The sequence below is a fragment of the Podarcis pityusensis genome (genome assembly GCF_964106645.2).
Source record: "Podarcis pityusensis genome assembly, chromosome: 4".
Classification (NCBI taxonomy): Eukaryota; Metazoa; Chordata; class Lepidosauria; order Squamata; family Lacertidae; genus Podarcis; species Podarcis pityusensis.
The window spans coordinates 57,220,826-57,235,812 of record NC_138027.1 but is presented as its reverse complement, the minus strand read 5'-3'; positions in this window follow the sequence as shown (position 1 = coordinate 57,235,812).

Below are 14,987 nucleotides of genomic sequence, written 5' to 3'. Positions count from 1 at the left end.
TTATTTTGGCAGAGACAAAATAAACAAATGTGCATTTATAAGTGGATGCCCAGAACACAGACCAAAGTGTCACAGTTTCTGTAAATTCTAAAAAGTCAGACCCATGTACAGTATGAGACATGTAAACACGTGAGAGTTTTGCAAAATGCAAGTTTTATTCTGCATTTATTTATGCATTTCTGATGACTTATGGATGCTCTAATTTTAAAAACCCACGAGGGAGATCAGAAGTAGACCCGGGACCCTATAGAACACATGAAATAGTTGTACCCTCTCACTTGCAGATGCCCCAAGCATGACATTAGCTGTGTTTGTTTCGCTGGATGTCGCTACAGCTCTTAATAGATTCTTGGACATCCCTTTGTTCCAAGGAAAACACAAATATAAATTCAGCATAAATTGAAACAACCATGTTTAATTTCTCTCCAGTACTGTATTCTAATATGTGGAAGCAGGACTGTTTATTTCTAATTTATTGGTGCTTGCCCTTTTCTACCAATTTCAGAAGCAAAAGAGATGTGGTGTGTGGGAGGCACACAAAAAGGACTGCTTGTTTTTGTTTCAGACCAAAGCACGTAACATGAGGAGGTGTGTTGGTCATTTGTTGGACTTTTCTGAGTGTTACATTGCTCACTGCCCTGCCATAATTCCTGCTAAGGATGTAAAAAGATGTCAATGTTTGTTCTGACCTGTGTTCATCGCATGTAGTGCTGTTTCCGTTTCGCAGCAGTTCGGCTCTGACAAAAAATGGTTTCCATGGTGGAATTTTGCACACTTAATTATGTAATTACACAATTATTATTTTATTCCACACCATTTATTTCAATGCAAAAAGGCCATTTCTTTCAATGTGTGTGTGTGTGGGGGGGGGAATGTCACCAGTTACATACTGTTTGCAGACTGAAAACAATAATTGGCTTGATTTCCATTCCAGACATAGGATGAATAAGCAGACATTGACAATCTCCATAATCTTTTCCATCAGAATTCTCTAACATCCCTGTCTCCTACACTGGGTAAGTAAAGGATATATTACTGGTGTATCAGCAGCATCTTTCTCTCACCTACCAACCCGGTTGTTGTTGTTTAGTCATCTTAGTCGTGTTCGACTCTCTGTGACCCCATGAACCAGAGCATGCCTTGGAAACTTTCACTTTCTTTTCAAAGCTTCTCCTTTTTTATGTCCATGGAGTTTTCTTGGCAAAATACTGGAGTGGTTTGCCAGTTCCTTCTCCAGGTGGATCACATTGAGTCTAAACTCTCGGCTATGACCTGTGCGTCTTGGGTGGCCCTGCATGGCATAGCTCATAGCGTCTCGGAGTTATTCAAGCCCCTTTGCCACAACAAGGCAGTGATCCATGAAGGGAACCAACCCGGTAGAACTGCTATATACTATCTAATACGTAATATTAGATATATATACACCAACTATGTCATTGGTATATATAATTACTCTATGAATTTCTCATACATTTGACAAGTTCATATAAATATTTGGTGAATGATATTTAATAAACCATCTGTTTTGGTGCCAAGGACTCAATTAGATGTTTGTTTAGCTTGTTAAAAAAGACGGGGGGCATTAAAATATGGAGCACCTGAAATTCCCTTTATAATTCTGGCCTTGGTTGTGACATGATTAATGAGCTTTTCCTCCAGAGAAGGAGTTGCACTTTCTCTGGGTGTAGCTGTCCAGCTTGACCCAGATGAGAACATCCTCCATTGTTCGTTCTGTGAAAAGCTTTTGGTTTCGTTTATCTCAGCTTCAGCATTGTAGTTCCCTTGAGCGGCCTTCCTTTCCTAGTGGAACCGTGTCCATTATTCTAAAGTTGAGCAATTTGTATGAATCAAAGAAATGTTCCATTTGCTCTGCAAATCTTACCTCTTACACAAATGGGCTGCGTCAAAGAAGGATTAATTTTTTCACACAATAAATGGCAGGGGTGACCCGATGGGGGGAAAAGAGGCTGAGTTTCCTTAACTTTAATAGCTTACACAAGACCACAGATTGGGTGGGTGATCTTGCCTGTGGCTCTTAGAAGCTGTCAGCATGATGAGACAGCAGCCACACCCCAGGAACAGCTTTGACTGGCAGGCTAAACCAGCTGAGGGTAGCCAATGGGTCTCAATCCTTCAGTGAGTTAGGGACTTCCCCTGCATCTGCTCTGGCAGATTACGAAGACAAGAACAATAGTGGGTCCCACAGTCAATAAGGTGGTTTGTGCAACATGCTGTAGAGGGAAGTGAGGGGCAGGTGGGGCTCATCAACCTGGGAAGGTAGACAATCTAGGAGAAGGAAAACTCTGATCCTAAACCTCTGCTGCCTTGTGGGATATCTTTGGGATAAGAAAAGGCTAAGAAGTAAACCCTACACAAATCTGGAGCAGAGTAAGACAGTAGTTTGACACATCCACAGTTGAAAATGAGAAAGCGTGCTTGGCAAAAGTTTACCAGGCTCCCCTGACATCTCTCCCACCCCACAGATATAAATAAAATATAGACTGTTGCTTTGGCCACGACCCACTTTCCAAGCAGTGTGGTACTCTCTGAGAAATATAGGTATTCACATGTCCCATTCTGCCACCTGTCAAAGCAATTGAAGATTTACAAGTGACAACTGAGTGTTAATGTCTGCCATACTTGGTCTCCAAATAGCTGGTGCATTCCAAGTCCCTCGGCCTTTACGTCAGTTTTCATCCCCTTATTTCCAGCCCAGCTAGTAACCCGGTGGCCATTTGGAATGAATCATTCTGCTAAATACATGTCTTCCACGCCAATTACAACTTGGGGCAGGGCAGTGGGGGTGGGGGAGTGAGGATGAGTCATTGCACAATGTGGAAAGCCAGATTTTGCCCCTTGGTATTTCTGTGCATGCAAGAATGATGAGCACTTATTTTTAGATGTTTTTCTCTTTTCTGCAAATGTTGCTTTCCATTTGGAAAGTTCGCCTTGAAAGTCACATATACTAACGCTCCAGCCTTTCATGAATTATTACAGGAAAGACTGACCTTGCTAATATTCCTTTATTCTCTTTCCGACAATCTAGTAGATATTGTTGAAAAACCTGGCTTTTGTCAGCTTTTTCTAAGTTCTGATTGAGGTTTTTGCTAAGCTCTTATTGAGCACACACAGTGAGATGATCTCCTTTTCTAGCATAATAATAATAATAATAATAATAATAATAATAATAATAATAATAATTTATTTATACCTCACCCACCTTGCTGGGCTTCCCCAGCCACTCTGGGCGGCTTCCAACAAAATATTAAAATACAGTAATGCATCAAACATTAAAAGCTTTCCTAAACAAGGCTGCCTTCAGATGTCTTCTAAAAGTCTGGTAGTTGTTGTTCTCTTTGACATCTGGTGGGAGAGCGTTCCACAGGGCGGGTGCCACTACCGAGAAGGCCCTGTGCCTGGTTTTCTGTAACCTGGCTTTTTGCAGTGAAAACCCCCAGACAGCCCTCTGTGCTGGACCTCAGTGTCTGGGTAGAATGATGGGGGCAAGACGCTCCTTCAGATATACTGGACCGAGGCCATTCACATTAGGATTCCTTTGGGTTGGTCCAATATATATGACCCAGTGTACTGGGCATGAGTAGTGCTGGAGGGGTGTGTGTGAAGTGCCCTCTCATACAAGGAGCTTGCCCCCGCCCTTGCCCTCACCTTTGCTGGACTTGTGCCATTGACATATACTACCATTTTTCTGTCAGTTAGCTTACCATGTGTGATACAACTCGGCCACCTCAAAATATCCTATGTCTTTTCCGTTCCCCCCACCAATTTTTTCCTTATGCCACCACTGGTATTTCGGCAGACTAACAGAGCTGTCAACCCAAAACCTGTATTGCTACAGCTTACCTGTAAACGGCTGTGACAGGTCAGGGCAGCAGCGAGGTTAGGGCAATGTGGACTGGCGTCTGTGCAGCCTTGTCCTTGTCACTATATATCCCCATCCAGGGAAACTGTACCGACATCCATCTCAGCAGGACAAATTCACAACCCTGCCCTATCCCACCAGTTGCTGCTGGGTTGGGCTCTTTCAATCACCAGCGAAAGCCACGAGGAGGCGAAAATAAATGTCAGCTCTTCCAGAGTTCAGAGTTACAAGGGCTACTACAGAAAACAGACTGCTTGTCTTGTTTATGGTATAGAGCAAGGTTATTTTAGTCACTGGTGTACAGATCAAATGCCAACAAGCACAGCAGAAGTCTGAGCCCTAACAGAGCCCAAGAGCGCATTTTAAATGCAAATAGTTAATTGTTTCCTTAAGTTGGGTTGAGTTTTCATTTCATTCATGTTTTCTGTGTGCACACAGTGGAGATGCTCTGTGTTGTCTCAGACCATGCCTATAATTAGGTTTCTTTGGTCTAGCCAATGTAATAAACATGCTATCCTTCTATTGTCTCCAGGCAGATATGCCCATAGTAGCTTCCGCTTTCATGTTACAACTTTAAGAAGCTGTGTTCGGGTTTATGCACTCACAGATATGGGTGGGAGAATCTGTCATTTTCAGGTCTCTTGGTTTCTCATTTTCCAGTCTTAAATTTAGCTGTCCAAATTCTGCAGCAATTTTCATATAAAAAAAAAATACCTTCATGCATTTTTTGGTTGGTGAACTGCATTCAAACTTTGGATAAGTGTGAATACTGAAGGATGGCTATGTTTCAATTTGCATATTGTTTTGGAAAGTGTAATTGAATTTCTCCTCCAACCCTATAGATACAGTATACCATGGGTAGGCAAACTAAGGCCAGGGGCTGGATGCGGCCCAATTTCCTTCTAAATCCGGCCCGCAGACAGTCCAGGAATCAGCGTGTTTTACATGAGTAGAATGTGTGCTTTTATTTAAAATGCAACTCTGGGTTATTTGTGGGGCATAGGAATTTGTTCATTTCCCCCCCAAAAATATACAGTGGTACCTCGGGTTACATACGCTTCAGGTTACATACGCTTCAGGTTACACACTCCACTAACCCAGAAATAGTGCTTCAGGTTAAGAACTTTGCTTCAGGATAAGAACAGAAATCGTGCTCTGGCGGTGCGGCAGCAGCAGGAGGCCCCATTAGCTAAAGTGGTGCTTCAGGTTAAGAACAGTTTCAGGTTAAGAATGGACCTCCGGAACGAATTAAGTACTTAACCCGAGGTACCACTGTAGTCTGGCCCCCCATAAGGTCTGAGGGACAGTGGACCGGCCCCCTGCTGAAAAAGTTTGCTGACCCCTGCAGTATACCATTGCATCCAGTTAGTGCATGATTCTCGCTAACCTTAATTGCAGATAACCCACCTATCAAAATCCTAGTCCAGTGTTTTAGAAATATGGAAATTTCACATTTGAAGGGGCCCTGTGGGGACAAATGTGGTGGTTCCACCTAAGGATGGGAGTGAAATTCTTTTGGTTCCCATTCTAATATCAGCCTACCAAGTTTGCATTTCATGACCCAAGACAGAAACCAAGCACAAAGCTCCTCCAAAATGTGCCGTGCTCTGAATTTTGCAGTACAGCTCTCTTAACCAAAGAATGCACACAAACACGTTTTTGCTAGTGAAAATGCACCTCCCAAAATATGTATATTAGTGAAAACAATGTACAAAAATGGATTCTAGGCATGCAAAACCACATGTGCCAGGCAAGATCCCATACCAAAATGTAGATGTCAGGAGAAATGCACACAAATATGCATATGGATTTTCGTGTGGCATTTAAAAAATCATGTGGAAATGGAGTGAATGGAACTTAAAGATTGGAAAATGAGAAATAGTGAAACTAACATGGACAGATGCACCCATCTCTAGCTCCACCCACTTCTCCATTGTCCCTCTTCTGTTCATGGGGGTGAACCCACATGATGTAGAACTCTGATTTCCTATGTTTCTGCGCTGCATAGGGACCGCCATGAGTCCAGGAGACTCCCCACTCCAGAAGGTTACAATCCAAGTTATTGAGCTAGATGGAGATGCGGGTTGGGGTTGGGGGACAGCTACTGTTCTTGTCCCAATCCTGCATCATATGTGGAATTTCCACATTTCCATGAGCAGGAATCAGGAAACATGTGCACTTAGCCCCTCCTCACAACTGTCACATGTTGCTTACAGAGAAAAAGAGTGTACCCACTGAGTTTTGTGGACTGTGGTGTGCTTTTGATTGTGCTTTATTTTGTTTCAGCCTCTGCTCCCTTGAGGTGGTAGAGGGAAGTTGGGAAATTACTGGGTTTCCATATAAATATTGAGACAGAACTTTCTGATCTTTCTGATCAAATGATTGCATAAATCATTTTTGGTGTAGCGGTTCATTTATTGGAGTCAAACTCGTATAATTTTATTTTATTGAAAGCAGACAAAGAGTCTTGAGACATCTTGAAGACGAACAAATTTATTATGGCAAAGCTGGACTCACGGACTGGACTCCAGTTCAAAGGCATACTGTCTCCAACATTTGAGGGAGCACATAGCCATCAGGGCTAGCAGCCATTGGTAGCCATATTCTCCACCATTTTGCCCAAGACCCTTTCAAATCCATTGCTATATCTTGTGGGAGCAAATTCCATAGTTTAACTATGCCCTGTCCTCCACCTTCAGCTTCATTGGATGGGCCCAGGTTCTAATACTATGAGGGAGGGAGAAAAATATATCAATACCCACTTTCTCCACATCATGCTAAAGCATTGCAATTGAAGAATTTAATGTGGATCAGTTACATTTTCCTTCAAAGTTACAGGAAGGACTTTGTATGCCAGCTTCACCATTTCCTTCATTTAGTGCAGGTATTTTATTTTCAGCATAAACAGGACTCCGTTTTTGTACCTACACACACACAGAGCAAAGCCTCCTGTTTCCAAAAAGGACAGGAAGGGTGTGTGTGTCTGATCTCTCCAGCACTTTTAATTGTTCTCTGAGATGTGGAGGAGAGGAAAAAGGAGAACCAGGACATTCTGGGATCAAATCAGAAACTGAGATGGCTTCTGTAATTCCAGGAAATTGGGCCACTTGCTCACTAAGCCCTGTTATCTCTTCAATTTCTGACACCTCTCCCCCCCCCCCCCAAGTCTTCTGCCTCTTTCTCTCTGGCCACTCACTGTCATCCCACCACCAACCCTGGGCTCTGAGCTTTCTTGCCTTGGGAGTTCCCCAGCTAGTTCCTTCCACCATTCCTCAGTCCATAACAGATACCTTCTGAATATATGTCTAAAGAGAACAGAGGCAGATATGAATTCAGAAACTTAGAATGAAGGAGCATCTGCCAAAATTTGGCTACATCACGGGCCTGCTTTAGAAATCTGCAACTAATTAGTTCATTGGTTAATCAAAGTATTTTGTTCTTTAGATTTTCGCCATGATATTGTTCACTTGACTAGACTGGTTCAGGCCTGTGCTGCAGGGCCCTGCTCAGTGGCGTAGCGTGGGGGGTGCAGGGGGGGGGCCGGCCGCACCGGGCGCAACATCTGGGGGTTAGGGTTAGGGGGCGCAAATCCACGGGTTAGGGGGCGCAAATCCACGGGTTAGGGGGTGCAAATCCACGGGTTAGGGGGCGCAAATTACTTGCCTTGCCGCGGGTGCTGACAACCCACGCTACGCCACTGGCCCTGCTGAAGGAACTACTTCATTTGCCTGAACCATATGGCTTCTCTTTACAAAAACTAGTGTTTCACAAAAGTGGCCCCAGTGCTGCAGTATTCCAGATTTGCTCCAGGCATTAGTTCTTTGCAGTCCAAGAGGGAAACATCCAAATGGAATAAAAGTTAAATCCTCTCTTGACTGAGTGAGCACCGGTCAGCAGTCTCAGTCCTAGAGGTATATTAAAAGATTTCATTTTCTTAGTTGTGCATCACTTCAATTTTTCATACTTGTCAAAGAGGGCAGTGGCAGAATACGGAAAGAGTGAATTCTTTCCATCCTTTAACCTTTGTCACAGACAGCAACAACCCCAAGCTCTTGGCTGTAAGTTCTTGGACTACAACTCCATGGCAAGGGGCCAAAGTACTAATGTACAGGAAAGGCCTAATTTATGAACGCTCCAGTACAACTCTGAAGTCATAGGAGGTGACCCTTCTGAACCCAGGGAGCTTTCAGAGTGCAATGGAAGTATGCAGTAAAAATGCGGTGTTGGGTCATGCTCAGTGCTTGGCAGGAGGAGGATAACTTGAAAGGCTTTTCTCCCCACTCACACACTTTTCTTTTCTTTTTTGCAGTAGAGTAAATCTATCATTATGGGAAACGGGCAGCCTATATTTTTGGGTATTGATGAGAACAGTGACATGACCAAAAGAAACTTTTTAAAGAATGATGCCCCCCCCCCGAGGAAACATCTCCATAAACTTCACATTACAACGCTAAAGGATTTTGCATGCCTCCAATCCAAAGGCTGTGAATGTCAAGACAGAAATGAACAGCCCTTGACATTATTCCACAAAGAAAGAAAATGCAGGAGTCAAAGGAAACGTGGTTCCAGTGCTCTTTTGGTGTGAAGGAGCACAAAAAGCCAGACTTAAAAGGCCTCATTCAACCTAGAGAGCCCATGAGCCCAACACTCATGCCTCAGCTGCCTCTGGCAGACAGTAGCCAGGTGTCAGAAATACAGCTCCTAAACTCTGAAAACCATATTTATTAAGTAGGTCAGTTTGGTCATGATGATCCAAGCTTTATAAACCATAGCTGATTAAGAGATTATCAAGTCCATGTGCTCTCCGTGTCCTTCCCTCCTCATGCACTGGACTTTGATGTCTTGTTCATGGTCTCCAAAATGGAGAGCTGTGGTTTTCCATTAGTTCACTAACCAACGTCTGAAATCAGTATACAACTGTGGTTTAAAGAAACCATGACCAAAGATCCAAAGTCAACCTATAAGGGAAGGAGAAAGGGGTGGGGGAGAATGTGGGCCCAACGCTTGTTCATGTTTTAATAAAGTTGAACTACAGTGGTACCTTGGTTCTCGAATGGCTTGACTCCTGAACAAATCGGCTCCTGAATGCCGCAAACCTGGAAGTAAGTGTTCTGGTTTGCGAATGTTTCTCGGAAGCCAAACGTCCGGTGCAGCTTCCGCTTGAGTGCAGGAAGCTCCTGCAGCCAATTGGAAGCCATGCCTTAGTTTTCGAATGGTTTTCGAATGGACTCCCAGAATGGTTTAAGTCAGAGAACCAAGGTATCACTGTATGGTTTATCAAGTCAGGATCGTTACATAGCTCACTATAATCACTATTACGATTTCCATTCAGATTACAGTCTTGGGATCAGGATCAGTTTGCACAGGTTTGTTAACATATTTGGAGCATACTGCTTTTAAAACTTTCAGGAGGAATAAAGATGTCAAGGTATATTTTCTTTCCCTTTGTTTGTGTTTTACAAAATTAAATGGAATTATTCTCAGAAAGATAAACATATATTAATCATAGCCCAAATGTTTCGTCTACCTACAGATTTGAAATAAAAATGTCCTTTAGAGCCAGCTCTGTGCATGTTCAGGGGTACCACTTGACTGAGTGCATGTGGGGGACAGGATTTCCTACTCTACTTCAGGCCTCAAAATGTTTCAGGCCCAGGGTCTCATACAGGAAGTGAGGGCTTTAAGAGATGACACCAGGCAGGACTGGTCCTCCCATGAGGCAAGGTGAGGACACTGCCTTAAGTGGTGGAAGCCTGCTAGGTGGCACCCTCTTGAGTGCCCCACTCCCTCTGCTGCTAGCAGAGGAGTGGTGCCAGCAGTGGCACCAGTTTCCACTGAGATCTCAAAAGATCTTGCTGAAATCTCATGAGACAGGTGTGTCAACTCCATGGGGCTGAGGCCTCTACAGCCCCCCAATGTCTGCTGGGATGGGGCTCAGCCTCCCCCATCATGAAGGGGCAGAGGATGCCTGGCCGAATGTTGCCCTGAGCCGTACAGCATTGGGAGGTTCTACACAGACCAATGCAACCTGGCGGGCGAATGTCACACTGGGAGTCTCTCCCGATGCAACAGTCTTGTACATGACACACAATGCAAGTGACATCATGCGCCATGACATTGCACATGTGATGTTAGCCCCTCCCCCAATCTCAGGCGCAACTCGGCGCCTGTGTCATGAGATCTCACAGAGCGCACAAGATTTCGCAATATTTTGGGGAAATCTCGAGAGATTTCACTGGAGGCCACCGCCACCATTGCCATGGGTGGTCTGCGGGAGGCACAAATGCAACACACCCAAGGGAGACTTCAGGGGTGGAATGGGGCAGCGGGTGCCAGTGGCAGGATGGCAGCAGGGCTGGGCCATCAAGTGGCAAAACAGGACATGCCACCCCTAGCACCAGGGAACTGCAAGTTAGGAGAGATGACACTGCACTTCTGTTCAAGGAAGTTGCATTAATGTTTGAAGTAATTAGCAGTAGCCAACCCTGAGCAACAATATAACTTCCTAGCTATTAATCCCGCACTGAAAATGAAATTAAGTTTCCATGTGCTTGGCAGAAGGGTTCTCACACTTCCTATTTGGGGAATACAAAGAATAAGGCATCTGCTGCTTACAGGAAGTCAAAAGCCCACGTTTCCTGCCAAGCCAAGAGAAGAAAAACCAAGGGAACACATCTTTCGCAATGGCAAGCCTCCTCTGCACGTACTTTCCCTCACAGCCCCCATGAGCCAAACAATTAAAAGCAGGGGTGGGGGTGGGTGGGGAGAGAAGCCAGTCCCAAAATCATTTGCTTATGTTTTGTTACAATATGCCATTAGGAAATCAATGCAAGTCAAGGGTAAGTATTTCTCCTCAGCCCAAGAGATCATGCAAAGTACTCCTGTTGCATGGTTTCTGTCTTGCTCTGGTCAGAACTCGGATCATCAAGAAAATAAATTCAATTCAATCAGAGATTTTCTCATTACAATCTTAGGGCTTATCCACACACACCTTGCTCTTGCCAGGCACAGGTCCGTGCTTTAAAGCTCTGTGTCCAAGCGCTCTTTCTTTTTGCCCCAGAGCTTTCCCTCAAAAGCCCATTCTTTAAAGCTGAAGCACAACAAATGGCAATTCAGGCTTTCCCCAGATTGCTCTTTGCTCCAATTCAGCTTGAAAGAGAGGTTTTCACAAGGAAAGCTCCAGAAGTGGAAAAGGGGGAGGGTTCTTGGTCACGGAGCTTTAAAGTGTAGACCATGCCTGGAAAGAGCAGAGGATTGTTAAGTGTGACATGTAAATGCTCACACACATGGTTACACAACACTGGTACACTGGCATTTCTTCCATCATGTTCCATTCTGTACACCCTCATGCAGATAGTAAAGATTGCTGAATGTTTCTGAGTTGCAGCTATTTTGTATAATAATAATAATAATAATAATAATTTTATTTATATACTGCCTATCTGACTGGGTTGCCCCAGCTATTCTGGGAGGCTCCAAACAAAATATTAAAAACACAATAAAACACCAACAATTAAAAACTTCCCTGTACAGGGCTGCCTTCAGTTGTCTTCTAAAAGTCATACAGTGGTACCTCGAGTTACAAACACCTTGGGTTACAAACACTTCGGGTTACAAACTCTGCTAACCTGGAAGTAGTACCTCGGGTTAAGAACTTTCCCCCTGAATGAGAACAGAAATCGTGTGGTGGTGGTGGGAGGCCCTATTAGCTAAAGTAGTACCTCAGGTTAAGAGTGGTTTCAGGTTAAGAACGGACCTCTGGAACGAATTAAGTTGATAACCAGAGGTACCACTGTATTCATCTCCTTGACATCTGATGGGAGGGCGGGCCATAGTGTGGCTGTGACCATCCAGAAGGCCCTCTGCCTGTTCCCTGTAACTTCACTTCTTGCAGTGAAGGAACCACCAGAAGGTGCTCGGAGCTGGACCTCTGGGCTGAACAATGGGGGTGGAGATGCTCCTTCAGGTATATAGGGCCGAGGCCGTTTAGGGCTTTAAAGGTCAGCACCAACACTTTGAATTGTGCGCTAAAAGTAGAGCAGCCTTTTCCAATCTGGTGCCTTCCAGTTACTTGGGCTATGTAACTCCTGTTGGTCCAAGCCAAGATGGCCAAAGTCGGAAAGGTTGGGAGCTACAGTTTAGCAAACATCTGAGGGATATCAGATTGGGAAAGGATGGTGTATAGATTTGACAAGTACTCAAGGCTGTCCCTATATCCACCTGTGAAGTGTCAGAGGGTACATAATAAATCTTCAATAACCTGGACCAAGATGCATATGAATTTCATCCAGATACACACAACATATGTCTATCCATGTACATTTAACATGTGCATATATAGCAAATGTGTTGCTGATCATGTGTTCCATGCAGGTACACTCTGAAGCAGGAAAGTGGAACTGGCCACATCTCCTGTGCCGCTGTGCAGCGTGGAAGCAGTCCCAGGACTGTCTGATCCAATGCTTCATATCTGCTTACAAAGCAGGTTGCAGGACATGTCTCATTGTTACCTCTGCATCTGACTCACTCAAGAGCATGCATATAACCCTCTTCCTTGGATAAGTCATTCACCTGCAGCTTCTACCAGCCAATCCCCCTTCATTCTGAGAGTTTACTGTTCCCAGCTTTCTCCTAGCTTTGTCTGAATTATTGCTCCCTTCATTCTTTTGGTTTTGCCTGAATTGGATTTTTCCTGGTTGTTAATTCCCAGCTTCCCTCTGCTGAGAGGTAATCATTACACAACACTTTATTGATCCCTGTCTAGATCCTGTTAAAATGCTAATGTTGACTGAGCTTCATGATAATAAGAGCTAAATAAAAATACTTTCTGCTGGCAAAACCCAGTGACCTTGGCTATTCTACTATTTCACTATTCATTTCATCTCATTTCATTTCAAGGGCTGGCCCTACTTTGGGGGCAGAGTGAATCAGCCACCTGAGGTGGCAAGTGCTGAGGAGGTGGGGAATAGTCAGAGCTGGGAGTAATACATGGCCTGCCCTCCACACCCTAAGCCAGGGGTCAGCAACCTTTTTCAGCCGTGGGCCAGTCCACCATCCCTCAGACCATGTGGTGGGCTGGACTATATTTTGAAAAACAACAACCAAAGAATGAATTCCTATGCCCCACAAATAACCCAGAGATGCATTTTAAATAAAAGCACACATTCTACTGATGTAAAAACATCAGGCAGGCCCCACAAATAACCCAGAGGTGCATTTTAAATAAAAGCACACATTCTACTCATGTAAAAACACGCTGATTCCCAGACTGTCCGCGGGCCGGATTGAGAAGGCAATTGGGCTGGATCTGGCCCCTGGGCCTTAGTTTGCCTACCCCCGGCCCTAAGCTACTTAGTTGCAGTGGAGGAGGATGACAGTGTTGGAGATATAGGCACCAACTATGTAGGGCCCTGGGTGCCTAGGCACCCACAAATTTTAAATGGAGTGGCTGCCCCCCCCCCATTTTACTTGGCAGCACGGTGTGTGTGTCACATCAACACCCACTTTTCATTGGATCTACCTTGGTTTTTAAAAACGCAGTGCTGGAGCTCTGCTGACATGTAGTTATCCCCTTGTGCCAGGGAATATCACACCAGTTGTTAACAAAGGCAATCTAGTTATTCCTACATCTATAGGCTTGCCAGCATTTTTGAAGGCCTATGGTACTGCACCAGTGTGATCCTAACCATGTCTACTCAGAAGTCAGTTGAATTCAATGAGGCTCAGTCTGAGATAAGTAGGGTTATGGTTGTGGCTAAAATTCATTTGTGGCATTTAAGAACATGTATGTGTTTACACACATTTTATATATTTTATACATTCATGCTCTTCACAATGAGGGACAGTTGAGAAGTAAAGGTAAAAAGGTAAAGGTTACGTCCAGTCAAAGGTGACCAATCGGGTTGTGGTGCTCATCTTGCTTTCAGGCCAAGGGAGATGGTGTTTGTCCACAGACAGCTTTCTGGGTTATGTGGCCAGCATGACTAAACCGCTTCTGGCACAATGAAACTCCATGATGGAAACCAGAGCACATGGAAACACTGTTTACCTTCCCACCGCAGCAGTACCTATTTATCTACTTGTACTGGTGTGCTTTCGAACTGCTAGGTTGGCAAGAACTGGGACTGAGCAATGGGAGCTCACCCTGTCATGGAGATTCGAACCGCCAACCTTCTGATTGGCAGGCCCAAGAGGTTCAGTGGTTTAGACCATAGCACCACCCGCTCTTACCATTGGTAAGAGATCCCATATTCAAATTTTTGGGTCACAGTGCCTTATTATTATCTGACTTGTCATAAACCTCAATAACTGACAGCCATTCTGGATCATGAAAAATGTTTATGACTTCTTCTTCTTTGGCGATCACTCATAGCCGAGTAAGATTGTCTTCCATAAACACGGTTTTAACAATGAGTCTTGTGACTATGGAGGCCAATTCTGGATCCCCATGTCCTTCCAGAGTGGGGACATTGGTTTCCGGGTGGGAGTTGATCACGGTGTGGATTTACCAAGTGTGCCTTCCTCCTAGCACTTTTCTCCCTTGTGTCCTGAGTTCGATCTGACAAAGTCCGTATATTCCATGTTTCAAAGTTCAATTGTTTTTTATGACCGCTAGGAGGTGACCCCACTGGGCGCGGTAATCCAGTCAGGGAAAAAGGGAGGCAGACTATGTTTAGGGCACCTTTTCTAGCCCCTTCCCCTTTTCGGGGTGAGCAGAGTGGATCCTAAAAAGGGCTGCTCAGTCATGGATACAGCTGCCGAGCTGCTCAACTGCCTCATTCCTTGAGTCAGAACGACTGAATCTGTATCTACCGCCTATGTCCCGGTTCATGACTTGGGGTCTTCCAGATTGCAAGGTGCTGCCCCCGTTACCATTTGCCGATCGCCATGGGACTTTGGGGGTTTGGGTTGGGTTTTTGGAAGATGCCTGTGCTTGAATTTGTTTTATGTGTGTAGATCAGTGCATGCTGACCAACGCACAGTCTTTGCAGTAGGGCTCTGTTCCGATGGCATGAAGTAGTCATGACAAACCGGTAGATTCCTATCTGCTGCAGCCTTCATCCGCCTTCACAGCTGTTGTAACATACCACTTGTTATCATCTGCCTG